General features: G+C 43.5%; 1 long non-coding RNA gene across 2 annotated transcripts in view; it reads right to left on the bottom strand.

Moving 5' to 3' along the window:
* The window catches only part of LOC133090956 (uncharacterized), a 154,405-nt gene that overhangs the window by 12,712 nt on the left and 121,715 nt on the right, over nucleotides 1-19,978 (bottom strand). For both annotated transcript variants that reach the window (XR_009700832.1, XR_009700833.1), the window contains exon 3: nucleotides 11,883-12,075. This is a non-coding gene — a long non-coding RNA (uncharacterized LOC133090956). The remainder of the gene's footprint in view (nucleotides 1-11,882; nucleotides 12,076-19,978) is intronic.

Raw genomic sequence — 19,978 nt, 5'->3', positions numbered from 1 at the left:
CACCCACTGGTCTCAGACAATTTGTCAGTCAGGGTAAAAATAACACCAGCCGCATCATTTTCCAAAATTAAGGGCAATGCTATAGCAAATGTATGCAGATGTATACAGACACAGATGGGAACAAGTGTATTTAATTGTAAATGAGTCAGAACGGAGCAAATGAGATTTCCCTTATATTTGGGTTCCAAAAATTACAGAGAAAATGTGCCTGAGGCAGAAACAAACCAAAAAAACCACCACACACACACAAAAAAAAACCAGGGGTAGGTTATTGATGCAGAAGCCACATGGGAGGGAACTTTTGGCATCCAGAAGGCTGGGGTGGCTTTGGTCTTCTCTGGGGGTTATGAAAGTGTCCTGGCTCCCAGAGGCCCTAAAGTGACCAAAGTGCTAATGGAATGGACACAGGCATAGACGGCAGGACTCACGGTGCCCCAGTCTCATCTGGCCCGTAGGTGCCAGAGAAAGTGGGGAAAGGAAGGGAGGGCTGCAATGGGCTGTCCCCAAGGAGGGAGCCAAAGGCCAGCTTTTGTCACCTCAGAGAACCGGCTGAGGCAGAGAAAAGAGAGAGGGAGAAAAAACATCTCTACCTAGCTCCATGTGGCCAAAGAAAGAGGAATGACAACAGAATACTTCTTGTTCAGAAAGCACCATTTCACTTCAACAGCTTTAAGGAAGCCACCTAGTAGAGTGCCTGGCGCTTGGTAGATGTTCAGTAAATACTAGAAGAAGGAAAAGAAAGAGAAAGCATGGAAGGAAGGAAGAATATATCCTGCAAGTCCGTCGCATTCCGTGGACTAAAGTGGTGCTGGAGTGAAGAATGAGGAAGCAAGAAGGCAGATTGCCCAAGTAAAAGGGACAGGCTTCAACAGGCATGATTGTGCCCTCTCTTGGGGTTCAGGGGAATGTGAGGGACAGGCGGGAAAGTGAGGCACACTGATCCTGCCAGGCCTCCTCCCTCTGAAAGCTCATCCTCTCTACAGGCAGCAGTCTGGAATTCACATCTACCCCCTGTGCCTGAACTATTATAATTTGCTCCTCAGAGAACAGAAAAGATTGGTTTCACCACAGCAGGAGAGCTATCCTTAAGGGCAGCAACCTGACACGTAAGTCAGGAAGCTTTGTGTATCTGGGCCGCATCTGAGCTCAGCACCTCTAGTAATAAATGCCTGCAAGTAGATGAATGTATGAATGGAAGCATGCATGAATGAATGAACACAACAAAGTCTCTTTCCCCACCCCAAAACGGTGTCATTCCGTGGCTTAAGCCCTTTACCGCTCCCTCCCCAGGCTTGTTTCCTCTGTGTCTTGATGATTCTCTGCCTCCCAACCTCGAGAAACAACAAACCCAGCTTTTTTACTTGGGTCCAGGCCCCTGCCAGCAGAATTCCAGGAAGGCATGAAGCACAAAGTTTCCTCTTGGGGAAAGGGCAAAGGGAGCCTTCATCCCCAGCCACCCTGCATTCTTTGTCAGTTTTGCAGTCCTTGCATTCTCTCCCCAGAAAACCCAGAGGGCTAGGTTGGCCTTCTTGACATTTGACCTAAATTCCCCCCCACCCTGGCCCGCCCCACTCCCCTAGCCCCACTCTTGCCTCTGCTCCACCCCCAGAATATTAGCCTTGAAGAAAGCCAATACTGTGTGTCTAGGGATCTGCAGTCAGCTCCAGGGAGGGTTCTGAGGGCCACACCCCAGGAGAGCATATTCCTCAGCTCTGCAGGTCCTCTGAGCCACCCCTGCTAGTTGCCAGCAGATACAAAAGCAAAAGAGGAAACTGAAGAAATGCCGCACAGCATCACGCAGCACAGCTGTGAGCAACCCAGCATCTTCACTGCAGCTCCAGTCTGCCACATGCCAGCCTGGTGGAAGGGTTACTTAAAATGAAGTCAAGGAGAGTTGAAGAACCAGCTTCAAGCGAAGGCCTGTGTCTGCTATTCACAGGCTGTTTCAACACTGGCTTCCTACAAAAGTTCAGTGCCCAACTTCTGGCTACTTTCTGTAACATGCCTCCCATCACCCTGCCGTTGCCTTTTGTGCCTGACTCTGCATTACTTGTTCTATGTTATAGACCTTCCATCTTCCTTCCTCTGTTTGTCTTCTCCTTCCCCCTCCTTCTCCTTCTCCCCCTCTTCCTCACTTGTTCCATTTGCTTAACAGTACAGTTTATGAAGCTCTTTCAGACATGATGAGCTCAGTGGCATATGTGACAGAACAGGGACTGTGGCATACAGCAAACTAGGGAGTTAGAAGGCAGGTTTCAAAAAGATGGAGAAAGAGACATTGTTGGAGAAAAGAGATATTATTGTTAGCATAATAACTACCAGAGCTATACCATAAGAGGAAAAAGCATCTTGTAGACACTTCATCCTGACTCTGGGCTTTGGAAAAGCAGCCCTTGTCTTGCATCTCCTCCAAGCAAGACCTAAATATCTATGCTTGAATTTTGTGAGACATCTTGTTTTGGGTTCCCACAAAACAAACGCTGAAAGAGGGATTCAGGTGCACATAGTTTATTTGGGAGCTTCCTCACTCTCCCTCCTTTCTCTTGTCCCTGTGGACTTAAAAGATCCCTCTTATCCACCTCAAAATGTCTTTGAATCTCCACCCATGTTTTTTCCTTTGCTTTGGGCTTTAATATTTTCCTTCCACCTGAGCTTCTGTATGCATGCACATATGTGCCCATGCATGTGTGCATACTGACACACAGACACACACACGCACACACACACCCCTCTTGCTTCTTTCAAGACTTTGTTCTGTTATCAGTTACACCCCTTGACTGAGGAGCAGGAATCCTGAAGAGAGAGTATTCCAGGCAGCAGAAGCCATGAGAGACTGCTCATAAACTAGGTCTAAGGGTGCCCTCCCAGTGGCTTCACATCACCCAGGATACAAAATTCCTGAGCCTGGAATTCAATGCTTTAATCCAATTTACCATTCTTTACCTAACCTACTTCTGTCTTTTCCTATGCATCTCATTATTCAACAAACATCAAGGGCTTTACTATGTAACAAGCATGGGCCAGGCACCAGGGAAGAGCAGTGAATAAGACAGACACAGTTACACAGTCTCGGTCCTCATAGAGTTTACAGCCCATTAGGGGTGCAGAAGAGAAAGATGGAGTGGATATCATAGGAAGATTGCCCTTCTTTGATCCAAAAAGCATTCACTTTCTTCTCAAGTGCACATGGAACATCCTCCAGGATAGATCACAACTTGGGTCACAAATCAAGCCTCAGAAAATTTAAGAAAATTGAAATCGTATCAAGCATCTTTTCTGACCACAACGGTATGAGATTGGAAATCAATTACAGGAAAAAAACTAAAAAACACAAATACATGGAGGCTAAACAGTGTGCTACTAAATAACCAAGAGGTCACTGAAGAAATCAAAAAAGAAATAAAAAAAAACATAGAAACAAATGACAATGAAAACTTGATGACCCAAAACCTATGGGACACAGCAAAAGCAGTTCTAAGAGGGAAGTTTATAGCAATTCAATCTTACCTCAAGAAACAAGACAGATCTCAAATAAACAATCTAACCCTACACCTGAAGCAACTAGAGAAAGAAGAACAAAGAAAACCCAAAGTCGGTAGAAGGAAAGAAATCATAAAGATCAGAGCAGAAATAAACGAAATAGAAATGAAGAAAACAATAGCAAAGGTCAATAAAACTAAAAGTTGGTCCTTTGAGAAGATAAACAAAATTGATAAGCCATTACCCAGACCCATCAAGAAAAAGAGGGAGAGGACTCAAATCAATAAAATTAGAAATGAAAAAGGAGAAGTTACAACAGACACTGCAGAAATACAAAGCATCCTAAGAGACTACTACAAGCAACTCTATGCCAATAAAATGGACAACCTGGAAGAAATGGACAAATTCTTAGAAAGGTATAACCTTCCAAGACTGAACCAGGAAGAAACAGAATATATGAACAGACAAATCACAAGGAATGAAATTGAAACTGTGATTAAAAAACTTCCAACAAACAAAAGTCCAGGACCAGATGGCTTCACAGGTGAATTCTATCAAACATTTAGAGATGCACTAACTCCAATCCTTCTCAGACTCTTCCAAAAAATTGCAGAGGGAGGAACACTCCCAAATTCGTTCTATGAAGCCACCATCACCCTGATATCAAAACCAGACAAAGATATCACAAAAAAAGAAAATTACAGACCAGGATCACTGATGAACATAGATGCAAAAATCCTGAACAAAATACTAGCAAACAGAATCCAACAACACATTAAAAGGATCATACACCATGATCAAGTGGGATTATCCCAGGAATGCAAGGATTCTTCAATATACTCAAATCAATCAATGTGATACACCATATTAACAAATTAAGGAATAAAAACCATATGATCATATCAATAGAGGCAGAAAAAGCTTTTGACAACATTCAACACCATTTATGATAAAAACTCTCCAGGAAACGGCCATAGAGGGAAGCTACCTCAACATGATAAAGGCCATATATGACAAACCCACAGCAAACATTGTACTCAATGGTGAAAAACTGAAAGCATTTCCACTAAGATCAGGAGCAAGACAAGGATGTCCACTCTCACCACTATTATTCAACATAGTTTTGGAAGTCCTAGCCACGGAAATCAGAGAAGAAAAAGAAATAAAAGGAATACAAATTGGAAAAGAAGAAGTAAAACTGTCACTGTTTGCAGATGACATGACATGATTTTCTACTCTACATAGAAAATCCTAAAGATGCCACCAGAAAACTACTAGAACTAATCAATGAATTTAGTAAGGTTTCAGGATACAGAATTAATGCACAGAAATCTCTGGCATTCCTATACACTAACAACAAAAAATCAGAAAGAGAAATTAAGGACATAATCCCATTTACCATCACAATAAAAAGAATAAAATATCTCAGAATAAACCTACCTAAGGAGGCGAAAGACCTGTACTCAGAAAACTATAAAACACTGATGAAAGAAATCAAAGATAACATAAACAGATAGAGAAATATACCACGTTCTTGAACTGGAAGAATCAATATTGTGAAAATGACTATACTACCCAAAGCAATCTACAGATTCAATGCAGTCCCTATCAAACTACCAATGGCATTTTTCACAGAAATAGAACTAAAACTAAAAATTTTACAATTTGTATGGAAACACAGAAGACCCTGAATAGCCAAAGCAATCTTGAGAAAGAAAAACGGAGCTAGAGGAATCAGGCTCCCTGACTTCAAACTATACTACAAAGCTACAGTACTCAAGACAGTATGGTACTGGCACAAAAACAGAAATATAGATCAATGGTACAGGATAGAAAGCCCAGAGATAAACCCATGCACATATGGTCACCTAATTTATGACAAAGGAGGCAAGAACATACAAGGGAGAAAAGACAGCCTCTTCAATAAGTGGTGCTAAGAAAACTGGACAGCTACATGTAGAAGAATGAAATTAGAACACTCCCTAACACCATACACAAAAATAAACTCCAAATGGACTAAAGACCTAAATGTAAGACCAGACACTATAAAACTCTTAGAGGAAAACATAGGAAAAACACTCTTTGACGTAAACCACAACAAGATGTTTTTTGACCCACCTCCTAGAGTAATGAAAATAAAAACAAAAATAAACAAATGGGACCTAATGAAACTTAAAAGCTTTTGCACAGCAAAGGAAACCATAAACAAGATGAAAAGACAACACTCAGAATCAGAGAAAATATTTGCAAATGAAGCAACGGACAAAGGATTAATCTCCGAAATATACAAATAGCTCATGGAGCTCTATATCAAAAAAACAAACAACCCAATTAAAAAATGGGTGGAAAACCTAAACAGACATTTCACCAAGGAAGACATACAGATGGCCAATAGGCACATGAAAAGATGCTGAAAATCACTAATTATTAGAGAAATGCAAATCAAAACTACAATGAGGTATCACCTCACACTGGTTAGAATGGCCATTATTAAAAAATCTAGAAACAATAAATGCTGGAGAGGGTGTGGTGAAAAGGGAACCCTCCTGCACTGTTCGTGGGAATGTAAATTGATACAACCACTATGGAGAACAGTATGGAGGTTCCTTAAAAAACTAAAAATAGAACTACCATATGACCCAGCAATCCCACTACTGGGCATATACCCTGGGAAAACCATAATTCAAAAAGAGACATGCACCACAATGTTCATTGCAGCACTATTTACAATAGCCAGGACATGGAAGCAACCTAAATGTCCATCAACAGATGAATGGATAAAGAAGAGGTGGCACATATATACAATGGAATATTACTCAGCCATAAAAAGAAATGAAATTGAGTTATTTGTAGTGAGGTGGATGGACCTAGAGACTGTCATACAGAGTGAAGTAATAAGTCAGGAAGAGAAAAACAAATACCGTATGCTAATGCATATATATGGAATCTAAAAAAATTGGTACTGATGAACCTAGTGGCAGGGCAGGAATAAAGACACAGACATGGAGAATGGACTTGAGGACATGGAGCCGGGGAGGGGGAAGCTGGGGTGAAGTGAGAGTAGCATTGACATATATACACTGCCAAATTAAAATAGATAGCTAGTGGGAAGCAGCAGCATAGCACAGGGAGATCAGCTCGGTGCTTTGCGACAACCTAGGGGGTGGGATATGGAGCGGGGGAGGGAGGCTCAAGAGGGAGGGGATTTGGGGATATATGTATGCATATGGCTGATTCACTTTGTTGCACAATAGAAACTACCACAGCATTGTGAAGCAATTATACTCCAATAAAGATGTATTTAAAAAAAAAAAAGCATTCTGGAAGGAGCCCAGATCCAACTGCCTTCCTGGTCTCTGTGCCTCTCCCATCTGTATCCAGCCTCCAATCATTCCTGTCTTCTGGTATTCACACCTGGTGTGGCTCTTCCCACACTGTGCCAGAGTCAGTCTATGTGACCAACAGAATATGGCAGGGACTTTCCTGGTGGTGCAGTGGTTAAGAATCCACCTGCCAATGCAAGGGACACGGGTTCGAGCCATGGTCCAGGAAGATCCCACATGCTGCAGAGCAACTAAGCCCCTTGCACCACAACTACTGAGCCCACGAGCCACAACTACTGAGCCCATGCGCCGCAACTACTGAAGCCCACATGCCTAGACCCCATGCTCTGCAACAAGAGAAGCCACTGCAATGAGAAACCTGCAAATCGCAATGAAGAGTATCCCTGTGTGCAGCAATGAAGACCCAATGCAGCAAAAAAAAAAAAAAAAGAATATGGCAGAAGTAATTGTATATCACTACTGAGATTAGGTTATAAAAGACACTGCAGCTTCTATCTTGGGCTCATTTTTTTCCTCTCTCTCTCACATCATTTGCTTTGAGATTCTGCTGCCATATCATAAGCATCTGTGTGGAGAAAATGAGACTTCCAGAAAACAGCCATATCAGTGACATCTTAGAAGTAGATCCTCCAGCCTCAGTCAAGCCTTCAGGTGACTCCAGTCCTAGGCGATGAAACCTCCTGAGAGACCCTGAGCCAGAACCACCCTGCTAAGCTGTTCCCTGATTTCCATCCCTCAGAAACTATGGGAGATAATAAATGTTTAAAGCTGCTACATTTGGGGGGTAATTTGTTACACAGCAATAGAATAATATACTGCCTTAATATACCACCTTCCCCTTGATATCCAGGGCCTTTCTGCTTGTCCCATATGGTTCTCATTGTCCACCTGCTCACCAGCATCTCTTGGTGGGCCTGGTGGAAGGCATCCCAACATGATTCCCAAGGTGCTTTCAAAGCTTCAAAGTTGGCTAAAACCCTACACACTTTTCTTTCCCTTACCAGTTTTTTCTCTTAATTTATGTTCCCTTATATACAATTCAAGGGAAAAAAGAAGCCATAAGTTCCTGATTCATTTATACTCACTTCATCCCCATGGCCTTATGAATGGGCTTTTGGTGTGAGAGAGGTCTCTCTTTGAGCACCTTAAAACTTCTACTCTTTCTGTGAACAAAAGAAGTGAGCTTGCCAAGAGTAAACAAAACTTGGACCTCAAAACGTTGGAGTTGGATTTTGAATCTGGAATTTGTGTTCTCTGAGTGGACTCCAAACCTGGCAGCTTCCTTGCCCTCCTCTGATTCAGTCCCTCTGCCTCATTGGACAGGTCTTTCAGTCAGAGATATGCAAACACTCCCAGGGTGATTTCCTCACAGAGCATGAAGGAAATACACAGTCAAATACAGACTTACCTTAAAGCTATAGTGCAGAATTTGGACATGCTTAGAATTTAATTGCAGGGCTGGATTTCCTATCAGCAGAGGAGTCAAGCTCTGAACTTGTTTTTCCCCTTTTGGTTTTATAATTGTTCTTTTTTTTCCCCCCCTAAATTTATTTATTTATTTATTTATTTTTGGCTGTGTTGGGTCTTTGTTGCTGCACACGGGCTTTCCTCTAGTTGCTGCGAGAGGGGGCTACCCTTTGTTGCAGTACGCGGACTTCTCATTGTGGTGGCTTCTCTTGTTGCAGAGCATGGGCTCTAGGCGCGCGGGCTCAGTAGTTGTGGCTCACGGGCTCTAGAGCGCAGGCTCAGTAGTTGTGGCACACGGGCTTAGTTGCTCCACGGCACGTGGGGTCTTCCTGGACAAGGGCTCGAACCCATGTCCCCTGCATTGGCAGGCGGATTCTTAACCACTGCACAACCAGGGAAGTCCATCTCTTTTTGGTTGTTTTTTGGGTTTTTTTGGTTTTAATTTTCTATCCTGAGAAGTAGCTCTGAAAATTCCCAAGGGACATTAAATCACTTACCTGCCCCAGGTCACCACCCTAAGAGTCAGCATTGAGGGACCATTTCTCTAGGTTTTGTGATATTCCAGAGTTGGACATAAACCAGAAAAAAGAGAAGCAGTTTTTGTTATTTTGGCAATTTTGGTTGTGTTCCTCTCCTTTGGAGTGAGTGCAAATTGTTCTGAAAGGCCTAAAGGAGATAAAGAGAATACAGAATACTATTTATCGAGCCCCTACTATGTACAAGATTGTTATTTCATTCCTCACAGGAACCGAGTGAGGGAGGAACTGATGGCAGTTTGAAAGCAAGACTTCAAATTCTTAATCCTCCTCTCAGCAAGAGGTGATATCTATTCTATGTTCTCTCCCCTTGAATCTGGGCAGGCTGGTGACTTCTATGACTGTGGAGCGTGGTACAAATGATGCTAAGTGAATCCCATGGCTAGATCATAAAAGGCCATGAAGTTCCTGCCTTGTTGGCTGGGACACTCATTCTTGGAACATGGAATCATCATGTAAGAAGTCCCAGAGGCCACCATACTATGAGGAAGCCCAAGCCATGTGGAGAGGCCATGGTCAACAGTCCCAACTGAGCCCAGTTTCAAATCATCCCAGCTGAAGCCCCAGACATCATGAAGCAGAAACAACCCATCTCCACTGTGCCTTGTCCAAACTACTAACTTACAGAATCTGTGAGCATGACAGATTGGCTGTCTTTTTGTTTTTTTTTTTTAATTTTATTTATTTATTTATTTTTGGCTGTGTTGGGTCTTCGTTTCTGCGCGAGGGCTTTCTCCAGTTGCGGCGAGCCAGGGCCACTCTTCATCGCGGTGTGCGGGCCTCTCACTATCGCAGCCTCTCTTGTTGCGGAGCACAGGCTCCAGACGCGCAGGCTCAGTAGTTGTGGCGCATGGGCCTAGTTGCTCCGCGGCATGCGGGATCCTCCCAGACAAGGGCTCGAACCCGTGTCCCCTGCATTGGCAGGCAGATTCTCAACCACTGTGCCACCAGGGAAGCCCCCATTGGTTGTTTTTTAATGCCACTAAGTTTGGGGTTGTTTGTTACACCATAATAGATAACCATAATGGTATTATTATTCCTGCTGTACAGATGTGAAAACTGAGACTTGGAGAAATTAAGTTTTAAGTCTAGTTAAGTGGCAGAAGGATGATTTGAACTCAGGTCTCTGACTATAAGCCCCACTGTTTTTCCAGTAGGGACCCAATCAGGGATGAGATATCAGGACAGCTGGGTTGTAGGGTCAGGGAGAATCATATGATTGTACTTTTCCTCAATTGAAGCACACCCCAAATCCTGCATTTACCTTTCCATCTCAGGGCAGACATGCCCACATACTTCAACCCCTGAGGACATTTGGCAAAGATGAATCCAGCTTCTCTGACTAGCTATTGTCTGATGCTGAGCATGAAAAGCTGGAGCGGGGTTCCTGGGTCTGGAGGACTCATCTGCATACAGGTCAGAGCTGTATGCTGGTGTCTGATTGACCCATTTTTCAGGTATATCCTGACCTCCAGGAGATGTTGTGAGCTAGGACCTCTTTGAGGACCAATCAAAAGCTCTTTGAAGACTGGCCTAAAAAAATCTGGATCTACCGGTAAGGTGGAGGTGAGGCAGGTTTGGTCCTTTGTCTCCTACGGTGAGGGGGTATGGAATCTAGTTTTTCAACTCTCTTTCCTGTTTACAGTGGTGCTGAGGGTTTCATTTCATTAGTTTTATAGAATCTCTGAAGGGTGTCAGGTGCCAGGTGTTGTAATAAGTGTGAAATATAGCTTTTTTATCAAGATAAAAAAAATCCAGCCTCAGAGATTCAAGTACTAGGAATCTGGTTGTAAAAGGCAGGAATCCTATTGTCGACTTTAAATAAATTGCAACTGAAGCATGATTGAGCACCAAATTATCACTGCAAGTCCTCTCAGGAATTCTCTAGCAAAGGATAGGCAATAAGACCTCAGTCTGGTCCAGAAAGGGGGCCAGATGGAAGCCATAGTCCTGCTACCTCTCATGATTGGGGGCTCCCATGGCCTATCTTTTTTTCCTAGAATGTACCATTCTCCCTGTACAGGTTCACCAACCCACTCCACAGACCTTCCTCAACACCCTCCCCACATCCTCTCAAGCTCACTTTCCTTCACAGCAATTTCTGGTGAGTGCTGTAGGCTGAGTTTTCCAAAGGTAGAGCCCCGGCCATTAACCTTTAAAGAGCAAAATGCCAATAGTGCTGCATCATAGGGAGCACACCTTCTATTTACAGCTGCTTTTTCAGAACACAAGGTACGAGGCAAACAGAGAATTTTTTTTTTAAATAAGAAGTGCTTAGCATTAATGCAGGGGAGAAAAAGCTGTGATGTGATCTGAGCAAGCCATGGAGAACCCAGGTCAAACAGGAGACACTGGGCAGCACACCGCAAGAAGGTTCTGGGGCTGAAGCTACAACTGGGCAATTCTATAGGAAGGGGAAATTAGCATTTACTGAACTCTTACTATTTGTCAGGTGCCATGCAAGATATTGTACATACATTATTTATTCCTCATTTCAGACCTGGGTGGTCCCATTTTATGAATGAGTAAACTGAGGCTCAGAAAAAAGTAATTAATTAACTGAGGTTAATTGCCCCAAATCACACAGCTAGTGTGGGAGGGACCTGGGATTCAAACCCAGATTTGTTTACTCTGCATTCTTTATTTTACCTACTGCGTGTGAGAGGTATATCCTTGCCTTGGCACAGATATCCCAGCGTGTGACTCCCACCCTCCTCAAAATGTAATACGGAAAGATTAAAGGTTATTCCTAACATGTTTATAGAATGACTTGAATGAAAGGATCTTTTACACCCCTTGAGAAGTTTACAGAAGGCACTGAAAGTTGACTGTTGGACTTAGAATCTAGAGTCTATGGGGTAGAAGCACCCACCATTCCTAACTCCGCCTCCTAATACCCCCAATCTCCCTCACAGCCATCCACAATGCCTCAGCCCATCCACAATGCTTCTCATGTACCTACATTTCTTTCTCTACTTTAAATGCATGTAAAGATGACTCCAAATACCCATCTCTTGAGACTGGCAGAACACTGATATCCAGCCATTTTGCCCACCTTCATGAAGCTCAGTGTCTCAGGCAGGGTCGGGGAGATTCTTCCACATGTCAGCCATCCAGGCCACCAGTGACACATCCATCATCCCAGCCCACTGGTCCCTTCGGATCAGGAAGCTCTGCTGCTTTGGGCCCAGACTTGGGACAGAGTGTTCTTTGGGGGCCGGCTTCTCTAGTGCACTCGCTCAGAGGTTCTGCAAGGAGTAGGGTTTAGGTTTACACAATTTGAAATATTCCTGACTTTAGATTTCTTCCCAACCTGGCTGCATTCCAGGGCACCTTCCTCTCTTCCACGCACTCTAGGACCCTGGAACAGCCTCATCAGTGAGCTTAGGTTTGGGGGAAAAAACAAAACGACATAAAATGGAAACCTTCTGTTCATTCCCAATTATTTCCCATGGCAGGAAATGAAACCACTGTTCATTCAGTTGCAAGCCAAAAACTTAAGAATCATTTTCAATTCCTTTCTTTCTCTTATACTCTATAATATTTAATCCATCAGCCTGTTGCCTCTACCTTCAAAATATATCCACTTCTTTATCACCTCCAATGCTACCACCTCAGTCCAAGTGACCATCACCTCTTATTTGGACTATTGCACTCCTATCAGTCCTCCTGCTTCAATTCTCACTCCCTTCTAGTCTATTTTATGCTCAACATCTAGAACTGCACTAATATACTAGCCACTAGCCACATGTGGCTATTCAAATATAAATTCAAATTAATTCAAATTAAATAAATTAAAATTTTACTTCCTCAATCATACTTACCACATTTCAAATGCTCAATAGCCACATATAGCCAATGGCTACTACACTGGGCAGAGTAGACAGAACATTTTCATCTTTGAAGTTCTTTTGGACAGCACTGATCTAGAGTGAGTCTTTTAACACTTCAGTCAGATGTCTCTCATCTGCTCAAAACACTCCAATGACTTCCTATCACACTTACCAAAAAAAAAAAAAAATCCATAGACCTGACCATGACCTACAGACATTATGTGACCAGGTTCCTGCTATGCCACTTATCTAGTTTCCTATTGCTCTCTCCATCTCTCACTCCTTCCGGCCCTCAGCCTCTTTGATATCCCTCGAATGTACCAAGCATGATTCTTCCTCAGAGCCTTTGCACTTGCTGTTCCCTCTGTCTTGAACACTTTTCCCTTAAATAATCATATGGCCCGCTCCCTCACTTCATTTAGATCTCTGCTCAAATCTCCCCTTTCCCACCACTATTTCATCGATTTTTAAAGGAGTCATGTCCTCTCCCTCCACCCCTAGTCACTCCCTAACCACTTATTCTGCTCTATATTTCTTTACAGCACTTCTCACTGGCTGACATTCTATTATACATTTATTTGTTTTTTGTCTGCCTCTCCCACTAGAACCCTTACTCCATGAAAACAAAGACTGTGTGGGCTGTTCACTGCTCTATCCCCTTGTGTGTAGAACCCTGCCTGGTGCATAGGAGAGACTCATGAATGTTTATTTATTGATTGAATGACTGCATGTTTTCTGTTCTGCAAATGTCACAGAGGCAAAGAATTACAAAGAACTTGGCCACCTTCTTGGAATGGAGAAGAGGAAAAATAATGTAGAGAAAACAAATGAATTAGTTTCTTAATAAATTATCTGGTTGCAAACCGATATTATGGAATTTGGTGTATGTATAGAGAGTCTTATGTTTCTATAAGGCTTGTTTTAAAAACATGAATTTGTTCCAAACTGATTGATATATTAGGAAACAATTTGGACAAAAATGCAAATTTCACATTTGCTTCTGTATAACTTCATCCACAAGAAACATTAGGTGAGTGCAGAAAAATACACCCACCTGAATCAACCCATGTAGAAATACACAAAACACAACACACACAAACACCACACATGTGTTATGATCCATACCCATCCACATCTGGTATTACAACTTTCCATCAAATTTCAGATAACCCGGGCTTCCCTGGTGGCACAGTGGTTAAGAATCCGCCTGTCAATGCAGGAGACGTGGGTTCGAGCCCTGGTCTGGGAAGATCCCACATGCGGCGGAGCAACTAAGCCCGTGCGCCACCACTACTGAGCCTGTGCTCTAGAGCCCGCGAGCCACAACTGCTGAAGCCCACGTGCCTAGAGCCCGTGCTCTGCAAAAAGAGAAGCCACTGCAATGAGAAGCCTGCGCACCGCAACGAAGAGTGCCCCCGCTCGCAGCAACTACAGAAAAGCCCGTGCGCAGCAACAAAGACCCAACGCAGCCATAAATAAATAAATAAATAAATAAATAAATAAATAAATAAATAAATTTATTCAAACAAACTAACAAAATTTCAGATAACCCTCCTTCCTCCACTTCACAATAACTCATGAGCTGTGACTTTGCCGACACCCACTTCCACAAGCAAACTGCAGGTTTTTTCCAAACCAGAGTGCTATATTTACTATAGTATTTATGTTTTGCTTAACCATTTAACATTTGTAAAGCTATGCTACCATTTTTATCAGGTTCCTGTCTTTTTTAAATGTGTCACTGGTGAAGTTTTCACTGTTGTGAAATCCCATGTTTTCTTATAAGCCCTGAGGGATTTTGCAAAGCTCGGTGATATTTAGGAGCATATATGTCACTGTTGGGGCCCAGATTAGGCCATCCCAAAATGTGCCTCAGTGGCATATTGCTTATTTTGAATTAAAGTTACTTAAAAAATGGCCAACACAAGAGGGACACTGTGACTCTCCTTTCTGTCTCCTGAAAGCAGGAAATCAGTCTCTCACGTGACAGATGCTCTCCCTGCATCTGGAAGAAGGACACCCTTATAGCCCAAGATAGGGAATTCAGGCCAAGAAGTGTATATAAACCATGTTACTTCTTTAAAACGCTGTTTAGATTCTTCACTAATTGGGCGCCCAAAACCTAAGTTTCTTTGTCCTGTCAATTCCTCACAAATTTATTGTTTCCTTGTCTAAAAAGTATAAAAGCTGCCTGCTTTGGCCACTTCTTAGGTCCCATTTCTATAAGACCTCCATGCGCATGAATTAAAAATTTTTTCTTTTTCTCCTGTTAATCTGTTTTATGTCAATTTTATTTATCCAGCCACAAGAACTCCAGAGAAGTAGAGGGGGACATTTCCCCCTCCTCAACATCACCTTCTAACAGAACTGACCCTATTAGGTTACATCTACCCTCCCACCCCAACCCACCCCCAACTATACAGAAAGCACCTGAAGGGCACGAAGAGATTTTTATTCCTTTTCTAATCCCCAAAGCTCCCCCTCCCTGCAAGACAGCACACTGTAATGTAAGGAAATGTGCATTGCTCAGTTTATTCCACCCTAGCCTCCTTTCAAATTGGCCTTGGAATGGGGGTGGCCAGAAGGAACTCCAGAGAAACTGCCCAGGGAAGGTCTTTGTTGGCAACATTTCCCTCCCAGAGCTTCCGGGAATCCCACTTCAGGGAATCATTAACTTTCATCTGAGCAGGCGGGAGCCAACCCACCCCCTACCAACATCCCCAGGCAGTGGAGAAAGGGTACACACAGGGCCCGGGAGGTCATGCCAACAGGCAGCCCCCTGCACAGGCCCTGCAGCACCCAGCAGATGCAGCAACTCGTGCGGTGAGGAGATCCTGTAAGATATATTAACATCACAAAAGTTAATGGACCAGAAAGGGAAAAAATTAACATAAATTACCTTAGCCTGAAATCCTGCCTTCCTTGGCAGCTAGAGAAAAAGTTCAACGCGGTGCCAGAGGAAAATCAGGCCTGGGGAAGCAGAGGCTTTAATGGGCTAAAATATCACCTCCAACCCTCCCTCAAAAACAATAACTCCCTGATCATCTGGGCCTAGTAACAAATTATGTAAGGCAAATGGCACAAAGAAGCTAGTTTTACTCTGCTGCTCTCTGGCTAGTCCTTTGTGCAGTGGGTGCTTTATGTAGCTTTTGCTGGGTGTGCAATGCATTCCTTGGGAAGATGGTAACTTCTCTCCATCCAGGGAACCTTGGGGGTGTCCCTGGCCCCTGCTGGGCCTCCTTGAGTCCTGGTAGTGAGAGCCCTCTTTAATAGGAAACCAGCTTCAAGGCCTCTCTGGATGCAAAAGCTATTCTCCCTGCCTCTCCCCATGCTCCCCTCCCCCCCTCATGCAGGGCTTAGATGGCTACTGTGAGGCTTAACGAGAACAGAATTCCACCGTGAAATTTTGAGTTTCCAGGATGAGGGGCTGGGGAAAGGCGAGAGGAGATGTGAGAAAGTGTTGATGGAAACTGGGTGTACAGAGCAAGGCAGCAAGCTGGCGTTAGAGAAGAAAAGTTGGATGGTAACTGAGAGATGCCTGGTGGCAAGAATGATCAGGGGACTTTGAAGAACAACGATGCTCAAGATACAATTTTAAGTTGTTGGCTGAGCTGTGTGGCATGTTTCCCTCAAGCTTTTAGCAAAAGTCTGCCACACATCGCTTTGAATTAGGGATGCTTTGGAGAGTGAAGAGTTTTGGCAGCATGAGAGGAGAAAGGGATGAGGGGCACAGTAGGTCAAGAATTCAGCTGAAACAGGTAATAAGAGCAAATTTTTTTTGTTTTATTTTATTTATTTACTTTTGGCTGCGTTGGGTCTTTGTTGCTGCACGCTGGCTTTTCTCTAGTTGCGGCGAGCGAGGGCTACTCTTCGTTGTGCTGCGCGGGCTTCTCATTGCAGTGGCTCTTCTTGTTATGGAGCACGGACTCTAGGCACGCGAGGTTCAGTAGTTGTGGCACGCAGGCTCTAGAGCGCAACCTCAGGAGTTGTGGCACACGGGCTTAGTTGCTCCGCGGCATGAGGGATCTTCCCGGACCGGGGCTCGAACCCGTGTCCCCTGCATTGGCAGGCAGATTCTTAGCCACTGCGCCATCAGGGAAGCCCCAAGAGCAAATATTTTTATAGCCCTTATGGAGTGGTAGATACAGTTCTACGTACTGTGTATTCATATATTACTGGTAACTCATTTAATGCTATGAAGGAGGAGCTTTGACTATTCCCATTTTATATACAAGGAAACTGAGGCACAGAGAAGTTAAATAACTTTTCCAAGGTCATACCACCAATAAGTGGCAGAGATAGGAATGTGAACCCAGGCTCCAAAGCCATTCTCTCAAACACTGCACAAGAATTCCCAAAGACAAAGAGTTCAGGACATGGGGTTTCCTATTGTATTTGAGGGTGGGGAGCAGCATAAGGTGATTCCTCCTAGCTGAACATGAGGGGAAACATGACCCCAGGAGGCTGGGAGACTTGGATAAACCCAAGAAGCTGATAGTTGGATTACATTTAAATTAGGAAGGGAGGGTCAAGTGATGCCCAAAGTTCTTTCCTACATTAAGGATCTGTGAGACCAAGACAGGGGTCCTGCCCTGGAAGAGGCTGTGGTTTCATTGTGGAGGGGACACATATCTGGGACAAGTAAAATAGCTTACTGTGGAATAAACAGAGAGCCTACAAGCTAACAAGGATCCAGTGAGAGGTCTTTGGGTCAAAATGATATATTTTGGATGAAATGCTTTAGGGAAAGAAGAAACCAGGGAGACTTAATGAAGGAGGTAGCCTCCTGCAGAACAGTAGCTACAATCACAAGGCTCTGGAGTCTCATTTCAAGCATTTCCCAGCCCTAGCCCCCTTCCTTCAAGTCCCTTCTTCACTCTCTTTCCTTCCATATCCCAGAATTCCTCTTGGAATGGTCAAAGGCTGGGTTGGTCAGTCAGTAGGAAAATGATCTACAGAGGCTCTGGTTCCCAAAAACGGTCTGCAGACCGAATCTAAAGGGAAATTTGGATTTCCCATCCCAAATCATCGTTGGTTAACTTTTATTTTTTAATTGAGATATGATTCACAGAGCTTACTACTCACTATTTTAAAACATACAATTCAGTGGTTTTTAATATATTCACAAAGTTGTGCAACCATCACCACAATCTGAATATTTTCATCATCCCAGAAAGAAACCCTGTGTCCATTAGCAGTCACTCCTCATTTCCCACTCACCCCAACCTGGCCACCACAAATTTACTTTCTGTCTCTGTGGATTTGCCTATTCTGGATACTCATATCAAGGGAATCATATAATGTATGGTTTTTCGTGACTGGCTTCTTTCACTTAGCATAATATTTTCAAGGTTCATCTATACTGTAGCATGTATCAGTACTTCAGTGCTATTGGTTCCTGGCTCCAGCAGCTTCTTTAGGTAAAGTGGTCTGCATTCTCCGCATTCACCTATCTCTCTAGTTTTTAGGGTGGTCGTTTGTCCTGTGACCTCAGTTTCTGATGAATCTAAGAAATTTGTTGCTTTTCAGTTTGTTTAGCTTTTTTCTTGTTGTTAGGCAGCTGGGATTTTAATAGGAATTGAATTGAATGTGTAAATGTAAATTAATTTAGGGAGTAATGCCACCTTGACAATATTGAGTCTTCCATGAACGTGAAACTGAGGGCAGTCATCAGTTAGATCCCTTAAACTATAACTTGCTTAATAAATAATATCCTGTAACCTGCCTTTACTAACTAAACTTGCTTTAATTGTTTTTGCAAATTGCATACCCTCTAAGCTTCACATAGCTTAGACAACATATCACAAGACTCCTTTAACCATCCCTCTATAGATAACACCTCTGATGTACATTCTGCTATAGCAACTGTTGTTTAAATTGTTTTTCAGAAACATGGAGCTAGCCTTGCCCAGTTCAAACCAGTCAAGACCACCAACCATTCAACTGGGTCTGCTTGAGTGTCTGAAGGACAACATTGGATATCAGAGGGCCAAAAACTCCACCCTCATGCTAATGCAGCCATTTTCTGAACGTGTATCCCATGAAGGAGCCTGTAACTCAGATATGCCTACGCAGAACACCAATTACTTTACCTTTTTCTTGCCTCCAATTATCTTTCCCCACATCTCAGACCACCCTGCTTCTTTATCCCGTAAATATCCCAAGCCCCTCACCTTCAGGAAGGTGGATTTGAGACTTGTCCTCGTATCTCTCGCTTGTCTGCCTTGTAAATAAACCCTTTCTCTGCTGCAGACCTCAGTGTCTCAGTGTTTTGCTTGCTGTGTGTCAGGCAAATGAACCTGGTTTGGTAACAAACATGGGATATATTTTCATTTATTTAGGTTTTCTTTAATTTCCTTCAATAATATTTGTATTTTTCAGCGTACCTTTCCTTAACTTTTGTCCTTCTCTGGCTCAGCTGCTGCAGAGTTGAAGGGTTAAGATGAGGGAAGAGGTAGAGGGGATTGTCACTAGTTCTCAGCCAGGAGCAAGACCAGGACTCTCTTGGGATGACCCATGCTGGGTGTTGGGCAGTTACCAAAGGGCCTTCACACTGAAGTGTTGGGCACAGCTGTTGGTCAGCATGCACTTGGCACTGTCCCACTGTGGGCCACTCACTGACTCTCAGTTCTTGAAATGCTGAGACGGGAAATCTTTCAGGCTCATTATTCCAGGAAAGCATCTTCTTGGGCCAGCCTTGGAGCAGCAGCCCCAGTGACCCTGAAGTCTGGTCCCCAGCTCCTATCTGCCCTTGGAATTTCTCCTGCCAGGAAGGACAAGATGCCTTCTCCAGGAATGTCATTGGCAGAGAGGACAAGGACCATGCAAATTACATTTCCGAGCCTTTCCCTAATCATATCAAAGTCCTTTGCAAGGAATCTTCTAGCCTAACTGGAGTTTGATAATTATAAATTATTTCTAGCAGAAATGCTGACTGTGGGAAAGCAGGTTAGAGCAAATATGATTCATATTAAAGCCATGGTCAGATCATCATGAACCTACAGGATATTTATTTTTCCATCAGCTCCTCCCTGGTTCCCCCACCTCCCTTTTTGGCCTGGCTGAGCTGGAGACTCGCCTAATACAAATAACAGCATTAAAAAAATCATGCGAAAGCTCAGGGGAACACGCCTGAGTAATGGAGAGGATAATAAGCTTGGACAACCACCCCAGCCCTCTCCTCTTACTCCCTCAAGGCAGACGAAAGTTCACGACTGATTTGGGATCCCTTCTAACAGTAAACAGGAGGGAAACTAGAGCTTAAGTGATTTAAGAAAAAATTGTAATAATGTACCAGATCGCTTTCACTCCGCTGATA

The sequence above is a fragment of the Eubalaena glacialis genome, chromosome 4 (assembly GCF_028564815.1).
Source record: "Eubalaena glacialis isolate mEubGla1 chromosome 4, mEubGla1.1.hap2.+ XY, whole genome shotgun sequence".
Lineage (NCBI taxonomy): Eukaryota > Metazoa > Chordata > Mammalia > Artiodactyla > Balaenidae > Eubalaena > Eubalaena glacialis.
The sequence above is the reverse complement of the archived record's forward strand: the minus strand, read 5'-3'. Positions and strand labels throughout refer to the sequence as shown.